Genomic DNA, 6,000 nt, shown 5'->3' with positions numbered 1-6,000 from the left:
AAAGTTTCTTCTCATTGTTCTCATTTGATAAAAAATACATCTCTCTTTCTTCAACACAACCGTATCATGTTATTTAATAACCTCCAAGACTCCAAATTCATTAATGATTTGCTATACACGGCATTTTCCCCCATATAACAAAACACAATTGTTGTTAAACATTTAAAATGAAACAGGAACTGTAACTAAATATCGCAATGAGACGGGCGGGTACGAGTATTGTCTCCCCAATTTCTTATCTCGATTCCCCAACATATTCCCATACTCGTACCCGATACTCGACGAGTTTAAGTTTATTGTCCGTACCCATCGGGTATCGGGTATCCCCGACCTTGTCCCATAAACGATTCAAATTAGAAAAATAATTTTTTTGTAAAAAAAATATTAAAAATTTGATTTTAGAAAAAATAAATTGATTGTTAAACATTTATTTTTAACTACTTATATATCAATAAATTTATTATAGCACGTGTGTCTACAAAAATAGTTAAGAAAATAATATTAAATTATGTAAAAATTCTAAAATAAAATTAACTAGTAATAAAAATTCTATGCCTTTTGATTAAATTATGCAAAAATTCTAAAGATTTTAAGTGGCGGGGCGGGTTCGGGTTCAGGGTAGGGACGAATTTAGTAATCTCATACCCATACCCGTACTGACTTTTGGTTATCGGGAAAAACCAGAACCCGAACCCATATCCGATCAACTCGGGTATTACCCGTCAAAGTTGGGACGGATTTGGGCGGGTATCCACGGGTACGGATTTTCTTGCCATGTCTGACTGTAACATGGCGAATAGAAAATTGTTGGCAGTGTAGGTCAAGATTGTATTGGCACAATGAAGTGGAATAATCACTAGCAAGTGGCAATAAACAATGAACGGGTAAAAGAAAAGATGGTGAAAGTCAGACAAGTGATTACTTTAAATTTGTTGACAATTTAGTTGAATTCCACGCTAGTTTGGAGGTGAGTGCTCCAAAAGAGTGGTTTGTCTAAAGATATGAGAGACATCCACCATATGTAGTTTTTAATTATCAAAAGTTGAACAAATAATATTATCCGCTAATTGAACAGAATGAGTTTTATTTTTTTAATATTACATCATTGACTAAGACAATATGTTTTCAAATTTATTTTTGATACATTTGTCAAAAGTCGTGAAGTGTTGCTTTCTTTGAATAACACTTGACTGTAAAATTTAAACATATTGATCTAAACATGTAAATCAATTCAAAAGTCATATTCAGATCAAACAGCGGAAGCAAGAAAAAGAGAGCAAGCGTACCTCCAGCCATTGCAAATGAAATACGAAGCGGTGCAAGCACGAACCCGAAGGTAGCTTTGTTTTTCCAGACCCTTGCTCACTCTGGATAGATGGTGTTTTTTTTTTGAATAGAGAAGTGAGTTTGGTGATACAAAGTTGAGAGCACCCCATCCTATTTATAGAGCCTGCCCATCACAAAGCTCAACCAATTCGTTATCTGAACGTGGGCTTGAGGATAGAGACGTGAGTTTGTTACTGAACGTTGCAGAGATAAGGGTTGAACGTGGAAGAAAAATGGATCAGATTTAGAAAACAAAATTCCCCAAAGATTGCAACGGGAAAAAATAAAAATAAAACGTGGAACATGGGCCATTCCATCTTTCTCCCACTTGGTCCACTTAACTCAACATCAATCGTAACAAGAAACATAATATATGAGTCATGGCGATAGGTTCTCTAATGATGAGTAATATCTTCCATGTACCACAATATATCAAGTCTCTCAACATTAGCTCTCAACTTAATGAATAAACCATATGTTTATTCTAGATCTAAACCGAATGTTTTTTCTCGAAATAAATAAATATGTGCACAAAATAATATGAGAAAATATCTAACTGAATAAGAATTTTATTGAAAATAACAAATGTACGTACAATGAAATTACATCATGGAACCAAGTCCCATTCGTACTACATGATCCTTAAAATTCTTTGGTGGCATGCCTTTAGTTAAAGGATCAGCAATCATCAACTCAATGCTGACGTGTTCAATGACCACTTTCTTTTTTTTAACGCATTCTCTTATGGCTAAGTACTTGATGTCGATGTGCTTACTTCGACTTCCACTTTTGTTGTTTTTAGCCATAAACACCGCAGAAGAGTTGTCACAGTACAACTTTAATGGCCTGGAAATAGAGTCCACAACTCTAAGGTCAAACATGAAACTCTTCAACCATACACCATGCGAGGTAGCCTCAAAACAGGAAACGAACTTAGCCTCCATAGTGGAAGTAGCGGTTAAGGTTTTCTTGGCACTTCTCCAAGATACAGCTCCACCGGCTAACATAAAAATATAACCAGATGTTGATTTTCGTGAATCAACGCAACCAGCAAAGTCTAAATTGCAGTAGCCAATCACTTCCAAACAACTACTTCGTCTGTACATGAGCATGTAATCCTTTGTTCCTTGAAGATATCTCATCACTTTTTTTGCAGCTTTCCAATGGTCAATACCTGGATTACTCTGATGTCTTCCCAAAACTCCAATAGCATATGCAATGTCAGGTTTGGTGCAAATCTGAACATAAATAAGGCTTCAAACACCTGAAGCATACGGAGTATTCTTCATGTGTTCCTGCTCAAAATCATTTTTCGGGCACTGACTCAAAGCGAGTTTGTTACCCTTCACAATGGGAGCTACACTTGGTGAACAATCTTTCATGTTAAATCTCTCTAAAACTTTGTTAATATAAGTCTCCTGAGACAAACCCAAAATGCCTCGAGATCTTTCCCTATGGATCTTAATGCCAATGACATAAGATACCTCTCCCATATCCTTCATATCAAAGTTCTTCGAGAGAAATTGTTTCATCTCATATAGCAAACCCTTATCATTAGTTGCAAGCAAAATGTCATCCACGTATAACACTAGAAAGCAAATCTTACTCCCACTAACCTTTTGGTATATACATTGATCCATGATGTTCTCTTTAAAGCCAAATGAAGTGACAACATCATGAAACTTCAGATACCATTGGCAGGAGGCTTGCTTCAAGCCATAAATTGATTTATTAAGCTTGCAAACTAAGTGCTCACTTTTAGTAGAGGAGAATCCTTCAGGTTGTTTCATGTAAATCTCTTCCTCTAGATGACCATTAAGGAATGTCGTTTTCACATCCTTTTGATGTAACTCAAAGTCAAAATGAGCTACTAATGCCATAATTACTCGGAAAGAATCTTTCTTAGATACAGGAGAAAAAGTCTCTGTGTAATCAATTCCTTCTCTTTGAGTGAACCCTTTGGCAACAAGTCTTGCCTTATGTCTCTCAATATTACCTTGTGAGTCTTTCTTGGTTTTAACATTCAATGGCTTTTACACCACTAGGCAACTGTACGAGATCCCAGACTTGGTTAAACGCCATAGAATCCATCTCATCTTTCATGACATTGTGCCATAAGTTTGATTCTTTAGAACTCATGGCCTGTGAAAATGTTTCAGGATCATTTGCGGCTCCAATGTTGTAGTCTGATTCTTGCAGATACATTACATAATCACTAGGAATGGCTGACCTTTTGACTCTAGTAGATCTTCTTAATGTTACCTCATCACTTATTTGAGGAACTTGTTGCTCAACCAATTGTTTAATAGGTTGTTCAACATTATCTTGATATTCCTCATCAATAACTTGATCTATATGATTGTTTCCAATAATTTATGGATTTTCAATCATTGGTTGTCTAACACTTATTTGTACTTGAGGGGTGTGAATGACAATCAATTTGTCACTTGAGCTAGAGGGTTGAGCTTCATAGTGATCCTTTTCAAAAGCAATGTCTTGAAATTGATCACTCCCACTAATCAAGTCATTCTCAAGAAATTTTGCATTTCTTGATTCCACAATCCTAGTGCTATGTGATGGACAATGAAATCTATACCCTTTGGACTTTTCAACATATCCAATGAAATACTCACTAATAGTCCTTGGGTCTAGTTTCTTCTTTTGTGGATTATAAACTCTCACTTCAGATGGACATCCCTAAACGTGTATATGTCGCAAACTCGGTTTCCAACCTTTGAATAACTCGAAAGATGTCTTTAAGACAACCTTGGTTGGAACTTGGTTTAATATATACACATCCATCTTTAATGCTTCAATCCACAAGAATTGAGGAAGTTTTTTATTACTTCTTATACTTCTTACCATGTCCATTAAAGTTCGGTTTCTTCTTTCTGCCACACCATTCTAATTCGGAGAACCAGACATAATGTATTGGGCAACAATCCCATGTTCCTGAAGAAACTTCACAAACAGACCAGGTGCTTGTCCATTCTCCGTGTATCTACCATAGTACTTTCCACCTCGATCAGATCTCACGATCTTAATTTGCTTTCCACAATGTTTCTCGACTTCAGCCTTAAAAATTTTAAAGGCATCCAAAGCTTCATCCTTAGTACGAAGTAAGTAAAGATACATATATCGTGAATAATCGTCTATAAAGGTGATAAAGTATTTTGGACTACTTGTATCCATATCTGAACAACAAATATCTGTATGTATGATTTCTAATAGGTTTGAGCTCCTATTTGCACCCTTTTAGACTTGTTAGTTTGCTTACCCTTAGTGGAATCCACACAAGTCTTGAAATCAGCAAAATCCAAAGTACTAAGTGCTCCTTCATTTACCAGTCTCTTAATTCTCTCGATAGAGATGTGTCCTAATCTACGATGCCACAACATAGAGGATTCCTCATTCACAACATATCGTTTAACCCCAGCAGTAACATGCATAGAATTATAAGCAACATCGTTTTGCAATTCAATATAGTAAATACCATTAAGTAATGCACCAGAACCAATAGTTCTAGATTTATTAATTAAACTAAAACCAGAATCCGAAAAATTAAAAGAAAAACCCAACGACGCAAGTCTCGATACAAAAGAAACACTTGGACTCTTTCTTTATGACTGGCTAAGCAGGAATCTTACCCTTGTTTTTTTTTTGGGTTGATCCACTTTCTTCTTTCCATGAAAAGTTAAGTTCACCTTTTCGCCTTCTTCCATAATCAACCTTTCCTCTTCTTGAACACACATGGTCATCAACTCATTAATTGACCATTTGTCTTTATGTGTGTTATAAGAGATTTTGAAATGAGCATATTGCAAGGGCAGAGTACACAAAATATAGTGTACTAGGAAAGAATTAGACATGGTAACCTCCAAGGCTTTTTAGTTGAACCACTATATCCCTCATGCGCATGATGTGATCACGTACACCCCTTATCCCTTGGAGCTTTAAGGATGAGAACTACATTATAAGGGTGCTGGCAAGGGCCTTATCAGATGTAATAAACTGATCATCAATGGCCTTCAAATGATCTTTGACTTTTTCATGCTGATCGATGAAACTATGTATACTAGCAGATATATTAGTCTTTATGAACATTACGGACAGACGATTAGATCTCTCCCACTTTTCATAAAGATCAACAGTGTCTGGAGTGCTAGTTTCAGTAATGCCTGGCGGCTCGTCTTTCCTAATAGCATAGTCAATATCCATCCAGCCTAAATGAAGGAGAATTCTCTCCCTCAAAACCTTATAATTGTCCCCTTTCAATCTGGGAATATCACACTTAATATTAGAAATGTTTGCAGATTGATTAACTGTAAAGTTCAAGAATACATTCTCATTATTCACAATTTGATACTCAATAAATTGTCATGTTTTACCAATGTAAAATATGCATTAGTTCATGAACCTAGTGACATACAACTTGCCTGTGGGCTAAAGTCCTACTCAATTAGATTCATATTTATGATAAAACTATCAAATTATGTTTTTTTTTTCTCTCAATTCCTGTGAGTAAATTAAGAAATATAACCTGATATTTTATCCTAATTAATCATACAAACATAATAAAATTCCTTTGGATATATTTTAGTATATTAAATATGATTAATCACAAACAATGTTTTTAAAATGTGATTTTTTATATACTTAATATATAAATCTAAT

This window comes from Glycine soja, chromosome 1, assembly GCF_004193775.1.
Source record: "Glycine soja cultivar W05 chromosome 1, ASM419377v2, whole genome shotgun sequence".
NCBI classification, from domain to species: Eukaryota; Viridiplantae; Streptophyta; class Magnoliopsida; order Fabales; family Fabaceae; genus Glycine; species Glycine soja.
This window is presented reverse-complemented; position numbering follows the sequence as displayed.